At 35.0% G+C, this 14226-nt stretch overlaps 1 long non-coding RNA gene across 4 annotated transcripts; it reads left to right on the top strand.

The window, feature by feature from the left end:
* Positions 1 to 872: 872 nt before the first annotated feature.
* LOC146925616 (uncharacterized) lies at positions 873 to 6093 on the top strand. 4 transcript variants are annotated; one of them, XR_015033906.1, is made up of 6 exons: positions 873 to 1209; positions 1293 to 1458; positions 2092 to 4599; positions 4831 to 4938; positions 5664 to 5795; positions 5876 to 6093. It is a non-coding gene; the product is annotated as an uncharacterized LOC146925616 (long non-coding RNA). The 4 variants fall into 4 exon arrangements; XR_015033908.1 differs by having other exon boundaries at positions 2092 to 2488; positions 4443 to 4599; positions 5664 to 6093; XR_015033907.1 differs by having other exon boundaries at positions 2092 to 2194; positions 2296 to 4599; positions 5664 to 6093.
* Positions 6094 to 14226: the final 8133 nt, after the last annotated feature.

The raw sequence follows: 14226 nt of genomic DNA on the forward strand, positions 1-14226 counted from the left end.
AATACAAATCGGCCACTTTATGGCCTTCCTAGTAAAAAAGGGTCAAAAACGAGTAATGTCCTAAATTAACGAGGAGATTTTCTTGACCTCCATTTTGGCCGAATTTTTAGAGAATGCAAAAATATCCCATGGAAGTCGTTGTTATGTTGTTTACCTATCCAACGAATTGTCACATGCTAAGATTCAATACAAATCGGCCACTTTATGGCCTTTTTAGTAAAAAAGGGTCGAAAACGAGTAATGTCCTAAATTAACGAGGAGATTTTCTTAACCTCCATTATGGCCGAATTTTTAGAGAATGCAAAAATATTCCATGGAAGTCGTAGTTATGTTGTTTACCTATCCAACGAATTGTCACATGCTAAGATTCAATGCAAATCGGCCTTATTATGGCCTTTTTAGTAAAAAATGGTCAAAAACGAGTAATGTCCTAAATTAACGAGGAGATTTTCTTAACCTCCATTTTGGCCGAATTTTTAGAGAATGCAAAAATATACCATGGAAGTCGTAGTTATGTTGTTTACCTATCCAACGAATTGTCACATGCTAAGATTCAATGCAAATCGGCCACATTATGGCCTTTTTAGTAAAAAATGGTCGAAAACGAGTAATGTCCTAAATTAACGAGGAGATTTTCTTAACCTCCATTCACTACAAGAAAATCTTCAATTTGCGACACTTCATCTGCGACCCTTACCTTAAAACTGCCTCAAAGTGTACATTTGCGACAGTTTCTGCGACCCTTAAGCCCAACTGCCGCAGGTTTGAGAAATATTGCGACCCTTACCAAACAGCCGCAGGTTTTGAGTTATACCACATTCACACTCTTTCCCAATTTATTCACTCCCCCTTTTTCAATTAATTCTTTTTTTGTACTGCTTTACAAACCCAGAGAAGAACCCTTTTCTTCTTCACCAACCCTTTCTTCCCTGCATCCAACCCTTTCTTCTTGAACAAATCAAGAACCATTCCTTTTCTTCTTCAAACCTAGAGACCCCAAACCCTTCCTTCACTGGAACCCATCGTACCGCATCGGACCCTCAAACCTTTTCTTTTGTTCCGCCATGCAGTGGTCCTTCCGTCGAACCCATCCGCCGTTGAAACCGTCGATCTGCATCACTAATCACAGAAGCGCCTATGTTTCAACGCAAACCCTTTCTGTTCATCCGCCGTGAACCCACGGTCGAATCCTCTCAAACCCTAGATCTGGTATTTCTGAAACTAACATTAATTTGTTCATTAATATGTACGATAGCTGAATTTATATTCACAAATGCGTGAACCGATTGCAGCTTAAGGTGAATTCAGGTACTCAAGGAGAAACCCTCGATCTCCATCACTGCTTAAAGATATTTAAAAAGAATGGAAACTGCAGCGAGTAGGATTGATTGCTTGTGCTTCAGTTGCCTTTGGATTTTCGAAACATTTCTTCTTCTAGATCCACCGTACTGTGCCAAGGTATTGAGAGATTTCTCAATCAAAATTCTATCTTTATTATTATGGGTTCTTTTCTATTGAAAAAAATGTATTTTTGTTTTATTTTACTTTTTGGGTTGTTCCAAATTCAAATCCAACTGTTCTGCTGGTGATACTTCTGCTTTAGCCCTCTTTGAAACTGTTCTGTCTCTCATATGTTGTTTTCTAACTGATAATTTGAAATCCACCGTACTCTTCCTCTGAATTTAATGTGACTGATATTTAGATCTGAAATGAATTTGAAATATCCGATTGGTTCCTAACTGCAATTGAATGAATTTCATGTGTGAGTGAACCTTATGAATTATGATGATGACATTTCAGCTATATACTATATGCCTGCAGTGATTGAAATATGATAATGGATAGAGTTATATGAGGCAGAAGAGATTTAAATCTATAAACAACTGCTCTCATTCTGACTCACATGATGATCATGCAACAAACGAAGAATATGAATATCATGTGTAAATTACCAAATCCTTATTCTTTTTGAATGGGAAATGATATTTAAAAAGAATGGAAACTGATCTGATACTGATACTGAAAGTTATTTATTTATTTTGTTTTTGCGAAGACTATATTTTAAAAATGGTCTTTATGTTGATTTTCTAGGTATAAACCACTAATGCCAATTTTAGTGGATTTGTTGCTCTTTCATTTGCTGGATTTTTCTGCTCACGCTTCAGAATCATAAGAAGCAAGCCCACTAATGAAGGTTAGTGCATTCTTGTAACAATTCAACTTTTAACATTGTCTAAGTGGATTTGCATCAAAATTAGATGCACTTATCGAATTCACATCCAAAGAGGTTTACAGGATCACATGGTGGAATGATATTGAAGGCTGAACTTAATGAGTTCTCTTGCATAGTATATTAATTTGGAAGATAATGCATTACATAACTATTTCTTTATGGTGTGAAGTTTGTATCCTGTGATAAAGATTTACTATACTATTTAGTGGCCATGGAAAGGCAAGCAGCCTTTACTTAGTTGAGCAAGGAGATGAGGTATGTCTTCAGCTTGCTTGAATATCTCTTATGAAGCTAATTTTTTATTTACATAAGAAGAAGATCTTTATATTAATGTGTAAGGTATAAGACAATCAAGTTTGATTAATGGTTTAAGATCATAATGATGTGTGATAGTATAATACACTACACAAGAATATTGTTTTGAAAAGCGAGATAAGGATCCCTTATGATCAATGCTACTTGGAAAGAAAAAAACAACATTGATGTTTAATTAACTTGTGACAATTTAATTGAAATCCATATATCCTTAAACATTTATACACATGTGCATTTGTATAGATTTTAAATTTGATGCGTACAATAAATTTGTTCTCTTTTTAATTGTTATGCATTAAGATGTGCCTAAGTGTTTATGGTATTAGGAGTTATTGTTATTATCATTATTGACAATGAAAAGAAACATGATTATCACAATTTCTAACTATGATTTTGCAAACAATTGCCATGTAAAGTTGTGTCTTCCTGCCTGTTATGATTGAACAACATGAACTTTAAAACTAAAATTCTATGAATATACTTTATGCTGATAGACAGGAACTGCTACATGCCTTGAAAAATAGTTTTGTAAGTATTTGTAAATTTAGTTTGATACATGAAATGAATTGAGTGAAATGCATAGACCTGAGTTATGCACACTACTATAAAGAATTCTATGAGTCTATCTAGTTTATGAACAACTTGGATGGAATTTTTGTTTCTTATTACGTGGGGGTATATTATAGAATATGCCTATAACTTTTTGTTTTATGTATTTATTTGTTTAAGCTATGTCGGTCTTGTATTTAAGAGCATGCAGCTGTGTTGAATACAATACTCAACAACTATTGATATGTGGTCTCTTTATTGTATAGTGAATGAATTAATTGATGATAACTATATTGCTGATTATTTCTTGTTAATTTGATTTTGCTTAAACCATTAAGATTCATCAATCTTAATAACGAATGCAGTTGTGTTTAAGACAACACTCAACAACTATTGATATGTTGCCTCTTTATTGTATAGTGAATGAATTAATTGATGATAATTATATTGCTGTTAAAGTGTGTGCGTGTATGCGCACATGCCGCTAGACTGTTACTTTTCTCCTTTTTTTTTTGCTGGTCTGTTACAATAAACTTATCTGTTTTTCAGTTAGCAGCTTCTGTTTATGCAGAATGGTTCTTGTTATGTTAGTTTGTGGAATTTGATTTTGTGTGTATGTTATATTGTGTCACATCATGTGGTAGTAGAGTCACCCTCTTATGCCCATAGGTTCTGGCATTTTTCACACTATTTAAAAAAAAAAAAAACTTTTGAGCATTTTGAAACTGAATGGTTAGTGTGATCTTAATATTACTCATTTTTTATGATATGTTCTTTGTTATAATACACTATTAAATATGAAGGCCCTGAATCCTATTACAGACATTTTACATGATTTCTTTTATCTCTTGTTTGTAACCATCCTTTGGAAATGCATAGGAGAAGGAGCACGTTGTTGTTTTAATCATGTTTGTAGCCCTTCTTTTTTTGTTAATTTCTTGATTTGTGTTGTGTTCTCAGTTTTGTGCAATCGGGTTTCGCCGTCGAGTTTTGCTGTCGTTCGCACTTCATCCCGTCTACTTAACTTGTATATGTAGCTTAAGAGTTCATTGGTGTAAAAAATAGCAGTAACTTGTATAGTTAATCCTGTTACAGAGTGCCATTTTAGCATTGGGAGTTATAATTGTGAGTTATTGGCTAGGAATCTAGGATAGTCTAGGATTTTATATGTACTTGTTGTGCGGCATCGATTGTCTAGGATTTGGTAATGTACAACTGCTAGTTTTCGTAGGCGAGTTTTGAAAGGTATTCTGGCATAGTTTATTTTGTTAGTAATTGAAACATTTGTTGTATTGGCGAGTTTGGCTTCTACTTGGATTTGGATTTTCTTTTTTCGTGTTTTCAGTTAATTTGATTTTTTACATTCAATGGTACCAATAATCAAGCTGCTGAACTGAATATGGATAATAGTGATTGGAGAGGTCAATTTCCGCCTGAATCACGCCAAAGAATTGTCAAAGTCTATTTCCGCCTGAATCACGCCAAAGAATTGTCAAAAAAATGTAAGCTTAAGTTTTAATACTCACAGATATCCTCACGCACACTTCACTTAGAAGTCACTATTTGCATTATATCTGTTTTGGTCAGATATGTAATATGCAAATCAGATCTGATCACATATGTTACTGCATTGATTTTTTAGTGAATTGTGTCTATTGGATTCAATTGTATCTTCAAATTTGATTACATATGCTATTGAATTGATTTTCTTTTTGCTGAATTGCGTTCCATAGGACTTGGGAATGGAAAACACCATCTCAAATTTCTACTTGAGTAAAGGTTGAATCTCTTTCCAACGTGAGGTTCCCACAAAGCTATTGAAAGACGATGCAGAAATGGAGGTACACCCTTGTTTGATGATTTCCTTTTGTCTTACAGTATAGAATTTATATTTTATTTGGGATTTGACTGTAGTTAGATTTAAATTTAAACTTGTTAGGGCTGGAACTATATAGGCAATTCGAAGTAGGAGTGTGAAAGTGAATGAGTAGTAGGCCCCTGCTACCCGCATGTGGATGAATATTTTGAATTTTTTTTATTAACAAGCCAACAATTTGACTTATGATTGTTCAGTAAAAAAAAGGGGTCTATTTTAGAGTGAAGGGTTATAAAAGCTGCTATTAGATATTGGGGATTTCATTATAATTGATTATTTTGCTTGTTATGCTAATTGTGATGACTTGCAATGTCTTGATGCTTCATCAAACCTGAACTCTGATTATTAAAAGTCAATATTATAGAAGGAAGTTGTTGGATATTGTTTTTTGAAGGAACAAGTTGTCGGATATTTGATGAGTGAAGTTAGCATAAAGTAATTATGTAAGCTCTTTTGGAGATGAATATTATTTTTATGAAGATTTATAAATGTTTTGCACAAGTGTGTAACTGTGATGTGAATGTGTTTGTGTGTAACTATGTAAGCCCTTTTGAGATTAACTAGGTTCACATGTGTGTGTGTTTGATCATAAGAAGATGAGTATTGTGATGTTTACATTTATGTTAACCTGTTTTCTCAAAGAAGTTTGTGTTTTTCTAACACCCTGAATTATCATTGCAAATTTGGCAGGTCTGCTCTTCAGTGTTAGGTTCATATTGATTTTTCTTTTAATTGGAGATGGTACAAAGGATGAGTAGGCAGATGCTCTTCAGTTTTATGAGATGCTTCTGTTTTAAGAGTTTTATGATGTTTGAGCGATAAGTTAGAATCATGACTTGCGTGACATTATTGCTTATTTTTGTTAATTGATGTGTCTTATATAATCTTTGACTTATTTTTAGGTGGAAGACTTAGAATCACCAAACAGAGCATAGCATTCTTTGGAGTCTATTCATCTCTAGTTGATCAAAACAACTTCCTCGCCAAATATCATCTACATAATTGATTAAATTTTCATGTTAGGAACTCAAGAAACCTTATTGTATCACTTGTTTGTATTTTATATGAATGTAAAATTCATATTTTAGTTTATGAATTTGTTCATATTTTTTATTATGAATTATTTTAGTTTTATATATTTTTTATTAGTAAATAGTTCTATTAAAAATTCAGGAAAAAACTGATTTTTTTTTTTAAATTAACTCAACATCTGCGACCCTTGCAAACTGTCGCAATATTTTTTTTAATACATAAATTGTATGCATCTGCGACCCTTCCCCAACTGTCGCAAGTCCCTTGAAATCCATTTGAATCTCCTCATTTGCGACCCTTAGCAACTGTCGCAGTGCCTTTTGCGGCAGTTGGTGCGGCTGTTCTATGAAGGGTCGCAAAAGACACTTGCGACCCCAACATCCGTGACTGTTGGGGAAGGGTCGCAATTGTACATCTGCGACCCTTCTAACAGTCGCAATCTGCCATTTTAAAGGTCGCAAAATGCAGTTTTTCTTGTAGTGATTTTGGCCGAATTTTTAGAGAATGCAAAAATATACCATGGAAGTCGTAGTTATGTTGTTTACCTATCCAACGAATTGTCACATGCTAAGATTCAATGCAAATCGGCCACATTATGGCCTTTTTAGTAAAAAATGGTCGAAAACGAGTAATGTCCTAAATTAACGAGGAGATTTTCTTAACCTCCATTTTGGCCTAATTTTAAGAGAATGCAAAAATATCCCATGGAAGTCGTTGTTATGTTGTTTACCTATCCAACGAATTGTCACATGCTAAGATTCAATACAAATCGGCCACTTTATGGCCTTCCTAGTAAAAAAGGGTCAAAAACGAGTAATGTCCTAAATTAACGAGGAGATTTTCTTGACCTCCATTTTGGCCGAATTTTTAGAGAATGCAAAAATATCCCATGGAAGTCGTTGTTATGTTGTTTAGCTATCCAACAAATTGTCACATGCTAAGATTCAATACAAATCGGCCACTTTATGGCCTTCCTAGTAAAAAAGGGTCGAAAACGAGTAATGTCCTAAATTAACGAGGAGATTTTCTTGACCTCCATTTTGGCCGAATTTTTAGAGAATGCAAAAATATCCCATGGAAGTCGTTGTTATGTTGTTTACCTATCCAACGAATTGTCACATGCTAAGATTCAATACAAATCGGCCACTTTATGGCCTTCCTAGTAAAAAAGGGTCGAAAACGAGTAATGTCCTAAATTAACGAGGAGATTTTCTTGACCTCCATTTTGGCCGAATTTTTAGAGAATGCAAAAATATCCCATGGAAGTCGTTGTTATGTTGTTTACCTATCCAACGAATTGTCACATGCTAAGATTCAATACAAATCGGCCACCTTATGGCCTTCCTAGTAAAAAAGGGTCGAAAACGAGTAATGTCCTAAATTAACGAGGAGATTTTCTTGACCTCCATTTTGGCCGAATTTTTAGAGAATGCAAAAATATCCCATGGAAGTCGTTGTTATGTTGTTTACCTATCCAACGAATTGTCACATGCTAAGATTCAATGCAAATCGGCCTTATTATGGCCTTTTTAGTAAAAAATGGTCGAAAACGAGTAATGTCCTAAATTAACGAGGAGATTTTCTTAACCTCCATTTTGGCCGAATTTTTAGAGAATGCAAAAATATACCATGGAAGTCGTAGTTATGTTGTTTACCTATCCAACGAATTGTCACATGCTAAGATTCAATGCAAATCGGCCACATTATGGCCTTTTTAGTAAAAAATGGTCGAAAACGAGTAATGTCCTAAATTAACGAGGAGATTTTCTTAACCTCCATTTTGGCCGAATTTTTAGAGAATGCAAAAATATACCATGGAAGTCGTAGTTATGTTGTTTACCTATCCAACGAATTGTCACATGCTAAGATTCAATGCAAATCGGCCACATTATGGCCTTTTTAGTAAAAAATGGTCGAAAACGAGTAATGTCCTAAATTAACGAGGAGATTTTCTTAACCTCCATTTTGGCCTAATTTTAAGAGAATGCAAAAATATCCCATGGAAGTCGTTGTTATGTTGTTTACCTATCCAACGAATTGTCACATGCTAAGATTCAATACAAATCGGCCACTTTATGGCCTTCCTAGTAAAAAAGGGTCAAAAACGAGTAATGTCCTAAATTAACGAGGAGATTTTCTTGACCTCCATTTTGGCCGAATTTTTAGAGAATGCAAAAATATCCCATGGAAGTCGTTGTTATGTTGTTTACCTATCCAACGAATTGTCACATGCTAAGATTCAATACAAATCGGCCACCTTATGGCCTTCCTAGTAAAAAAGGGTCGAAAACGAGTAATGTCCTAAATTAACGAGGAGATTTTCTTGACCTCCATTTTGGCCGAATTTTTAGAGAATGCAAAAATATCCCATGGAAGTCGTTGTTATGTTGTTTACCTATCCAACGAATTGTCACATGCTAAGATTCAATACAAATCGGCCACTTTATGGCCTTCCTAGTAAAAAAGGGTCGAAAACGAGTAATGTCCTAAATTAACGAGGAGATTTTCTTGACCTCCATTTTGGCCGAATTTTTAGAGAATGCAAAAATATCCCATGGAAGTCGTTGTTATGTTGTTTACCTATCCAACGAATTGTCACATGCTAAGATTCAATACAAATCGGCCACCTTATGGCCTTCCTAGTAAAAAAGGGTCGAAAACGAGTAATGTCCTAAATTAACGAGGAGATTTTCTTGACCTCCATTTTGGCCGAATTTTTAGAGAATGCAAAAATATCCCATGGAAGTCGTTGTTATGTTGTTTACCTATCCAACGAATTGTCACATGCTAAGATTCAATGCAAATCGGCCACATTATGGCCTTTTTAGTAAAAAATGGTCGAAAACGAGTAATGTCCTAAATTAACGAGGAGATTTTCCTAACCTCCATTTTGGCCTAATTTTAAGAGAATGCAAAAATATCCCATGGAAGTCGTTGTTATGTTGTTTACCTATCCAACGAATTGTCACATGCTAAGATTCAATACAAATCGGCCACCTTATGGCCTTCCTAGTAAAAAAGGGTCGAAAACGAGTAATGTCCTAAATTAACGAGGAGATTTTCTTGACCTCCATTTTGGCCGAATTTTTAGAGAATGCAAAAATATCCCATGGAAGTCGTTGTTATGTTGTTTACCTATCCAACGAATTGTCACATGCTAAGATTCAATACAAATCGGCCACTTTATGGCCTTCCTAGTAAAAAAGGGTCGAAAACAAGTAATGTCCTAAATTAACGAGGAGATTTTCTTAACCTCCATTTTGGCCGAATTTTTAGAGAATGCAAAAATATACCATGGAAGTCGTAGTTATGTTGTTTACCTATCCAACGAATTGTCACATGCTAAGATTCAATGCAAATCGGCCACATTATGGCCTTTTTAGTAAAAAATGGTCGAAAACGAGTAATGTCCTAAATTAACGAGGAGATTTTCTTAAACTCCATTTTGGCCTAATTTTAAGAGAATGCAAAAATATCCCATGGAAGTCGTTGTTATGTTGTTTACCTATCCAACGAATTGTCACATGCTAAGATTCAATACAAATCGGCCACTTTATGGCCTTCCTAGTAAAAAAGGGTCAAAAACGAGTAATGTCCTAAATTAACGAGGAGATTTTCTTGACCTCCATTTTGGCCGAATTTTTAGAGAATGCAAAAATATCCCATGGAAGTCGTTGTTATGTTGTTTACCTATCCAACGAATTGTCACATGCTAAGATTCAATACAAATCGGCCACTTTATGGCCTTTTTAGTAAAAAAGGGTCGAAAACGAGTAATGTCCTAAATTAACGAGGAGATTTTCTTAACCTCCATTATGGCCGAATTTTTAGAGAATGCAAAAATATTCCATGGAAGTCGTAGTTATGTTGTTTACCTATCCAACGAATTGTCACATGCTAAGATTCAATGCAAATCGGCCTTATTATGGCCTTTTTAGTAAAAAATGGTCAAAAACGAGTAATGTCCTAAATTAACGAGGAGATTTTCTTAACCTCCATTTTGGCCGAATTTTTAGAGAATGCAAAAATATACCATGGAAGTCGTAGTTATGTTGTTTACCTATCCAACGAATTGTCACATGCTAAGATTCAATGCAAATCGGCCACATTATGGCCTTTTTAGTAAAAAATGGTCGAAAACGAGTAATGTCCTAAATTAACGAGGAGATTTTCTTAACCTCCATTTTGGCCGAATTTTTAGAGAATGCAAAAATATACCATGGAAGTCGTAGTTATGTTGTTTACCTATCCAACGAATTGTCACATGCTAAGATTCAATGCAAATCGGCCACATTATGGCCTTTTTAGTAAAAAATGGTCGAAAACGAGTAATGTCCTAAATTAACGAGGAGATTTTCTTAACCTCCATTTTGGCCTAATTTTAAGAGAATGCAAAAATATCCCATGGAAGTCGTTGTTATGTTGTTTACCTATCCAACGAATTGTCACATGCTAAGATTCAATACAAATCGGCCACTTTATGGCCTTCCTAGTAAAAAAGGGTCAAAAACGAGTAATGTCCTAAATTAACGAGGAGATTTTCTTGACCTCCATTTTGGCCGAATTTTTAGAGAATGCAAAAATATCCCATGGAAGTCGTTGTTATGTTGTTTAGCTATCCAACAAATTGTCACATGCTAAGATTCAATACAAATCGGCCACTTTATGGCCTTCCTAGTAAAAAAGGGTCGAAAACGAGTAATGTCCTAAATTAACGAGGAGATTTTCTTGACCTCCATTTTGGCCGAATTTTTAGAGAATGCAAAAATATCCCATGGAAGTCGTTGTTATGTTGTTTACCTATCCAACGAATTGTCACATGCTAAGATTCAATACAAATCGGCCACTTTATGGCCTTCCTAGTAAAAAAGGGTCGAAAACGAGTAATGTCCTAAATTAACGAGGAGATTTTCTTGACCTCCATTTTGGCCGAATTTTTAGAGAATGCAAAAATATCCCATGGAAGTCGTTGTTATGTTGTTTACCTATCCAACGAATTGTCACATGCTAAGATTCAATACAAATCGGCCACCTTATGGCCTTCCTAGTAAAAAAGGGTCGAAAACGAGTAATGTCCTAAATTAACGAGGAGATTTTCTTGACCTCCATTTTGGCCGAATTTTTAGAGAATGCAAAAATATCCCATGGAAGTCGTTGTTATGTTGTTTACCTATCCAACGAATTGTCACATGCTAAGATTCAATGCAAATCGGCCTTATTATGGCCTTTTTAGTAAAAAATGGTCGAAAACGAGTAATGTCCTAAATTAACGAGGAGATTTTCTTAACCTCCATTTTGGCCGAATTTTTAGAGAATGCAAAAATATACCATGGAAGTCGTAGTTATGTTGTTTACCTATCCAACGAATTGTCACATGCTAAGATTCAATGCAAATCGGCCACATTATGGCCTTTTTAGTAAAAAATGGTCGAAAACGAGTAATGTCCTAAATTAACGAGGAGATTTTCTTAACCTCCATTTTGGCCGAATTTTTAGAGAATGCAAAAATATACCATGGAAGTCGTAGTTATGTTGTTTACCTATCCAACGAATTGTCACATGCTAAGATTCAATGCAAATCGGCCACATTATGGCCTTTTTAGTAAAAAATGGTCGAAAACGAGTAATGTCCTAAATTAACGAGGAGATTTTCTTAACCTCCATTTTGGCCTAATTTTAAGAGAATGCAAAAATATCCCATGGAAGTCGTTGTTATGTTGTTTACCTATCCAACGAATTGTCACATGCTAAGATTCAATACAAATCGGCCACTTTATGGCCTTCCTAGTAAAAAAGGGTCAAAAACGAGTAATGTCCTAAATTAACGAGGAGATTTTCTTGACCTCCATTTTGGCCGAATTTTTAGAGAATGCAAAAATATCCCATGGAAGTCGTTGTTATGTTGTTTACCTATCCAACGAATTGTCACATGCTAAGATTCAATACAAATCGGCCACCTTATGGCCTTCCTAGTAAAAAAGGGTCGAAAACGAGTAATGTCCTAAATTAACGAGGAGATTTTCTTGACCTCCATTTTGGCCGAATTTTTAGAGAATGCAAAAATATCCCATGGAAGTCGTTGTTATGTTGTTTACCTATCCAACGAATTGTCACATGCTAAGATTCAATACAAATCGGCCACTTTATGGCCTTCCTAGTAAAAAAGGGTCGAAAACGAGTAATGTCCTAAATTAACGAGGAGATTTTCTTGACCTCCATTTTGGCCGAATTTTTAGAGAATGCAAAAATATCCCATGGAAGTCGTTGTTATGTTGTTTACCTATCCAACGAATTGTCACATGCTAAGATTCAATACAAATCGGCCACCTTATGGCCTTCCTAGTAAAAAAGGGTCGAAAACGAGTAATGTCCTAAATTAACGAGGAGATTTTCTTGACCTCCATTTTGGCCGAATTTTTAGAGAATGCAAAAATATCCCATGGAAGTCGTTGTTATGTTGTTTACCTATCCAACGAATTGTCACATGCTAAGATTCAATGCAAATCGGCCACATTATGGCCTTTTTAGTAAAAAATGGTCGAAAACGAGTAATGTCCTAAATTAACGAGGAGATTTTCCTAACCTCCATTTTGGCCTAATTTTAAGAGAATGCAAAAATATCCCATGGAAGTCGTTGTTATGTTGTTTACCTATCCAACGAATTGTCACATGCTAAGATTCAATACAAATCGGCCACCTTATGGCCTTCCTAGTAAAAAAGGGTCGAAAACGAGTAATGTCCTAAATTAACGAGGAGATTTTCTTGACCTCCATTTTGGCCGAATTTTTAGAGAATGCAAAAATATCCCATGGAAGTCGTTGTTATGTTGTTTACCTATCCAACGAATTGTCACATGCTAAGATTCAATACAAATCGGCCACTTTATGGCCTTCCTAGTAAAAAAGGGTCGAAAACAAGTAATGTCCTAAATTAACGAGGAGATTTTCTTAACCTCCATTTTGGCCGAATTTTTAGAGAATGCAAAAATATACCATGGAAGTCGTAGTTATGTTGTTTACCTATCCAACGAATTGTCACATGCTAAGATTCAATGCAAATCGGCCACATTATGGCCTTTTTAGTAAAAAATGGTCGAAAACGAGTAATGTCCTAAATTAACGAGGAGATTTTCTTAAACTCCATTTTGGCCTAATTTTAAGAGAATGCAAAAATATCCCATGGAAGTCGTTGTTATGTTGTTTACCTATCCAACGAATTGTCACATGCTAAGATTCAATACAAATCGGCCACTTTATGGCCTTCCTAGTAAAAAAGGGTCAAAAACGAGTAATGTCCTAAATTAACGAGGAGATTTTCTTGACCTCCATTTTGGCCGAATTTTTAGAGAATGCAAAAATATCCCATGGAAGTCGTTGTTATGTTGTTTACCTATCCAACGAATTGTCACATGCTAAGATTCAATACAAATCGGCCACTTTATGGCCTTTTTAGTAAAAAAGGGTCGAAAACGAGTAATGTCCTAAATTAACGAGGAGATTTTCTTAACCTCCATTATGGCCGAATTTTTAGAGAATGCAAAAATATTCCATGGAAGTCGTAGTTATGTTGTTTACCTATCCAACGAATTGTCACATGCTAAGATTCAATGCAAATCGGCCTTATTATGGCCTTTTTAGTAAAAAATGGTCGAAAACGAGTAATGTCCTAAATTAACGAGGAGATTTTCTTAACCTCCATTTTGGCCGAATTTTTAGAGAATGCAAAAATATACCATGGAAGTCGTAGTTATGTTGTTTACCTATCCAACGAATTGTCACATGCTAAGATTCAATGCAAATCGGCCACATTATGGCCTTTTTAGTAAAAAATGGTCGAAAACGAGTAATGTCCTAAATTAACGAGGAGATTTTCTTAACCTCCATTTTGGCCGAATTTTTAGAGAATGCAAAAATATACCATGGAAGTCGTAGTTATGTTGTTTACCTATCCAACGAATTGTCACATGCTAAGATTCAATGCAAATCGGCCACATTATGGCCTTTTTAGTAAAAAATGGTCGAAAACGAGTAATGTCCTAAATTAACGAGGAGATTTTCTTAACCTCCATTTTGGCCTAATTTTAAGAGAATGCAAAAATATCCCATGGAAGTCGTTGTTATGTTGTTTACCTATCCAACGAATTGTCACATGCTAAGATTCAATACAAATCGGCCACTTTATGGCCTTCCTAGTAAAAAAGGGTCAAAAACGAGTAATGTC

Source organism: Medicago sativa, chromosome 4, assembly GCF_051527215.1.
Source record: "Medicago sativa cultivar Bolivia chromosome 4, Bolivia_mono, whole genome shotgun sequence".
Lineage (NCBI taxonomy): Eukaryota > Viridiplantae > Streptophyta > Magnoliopsida > Fabales > Fabaceae > Medicago > Medicago sativa.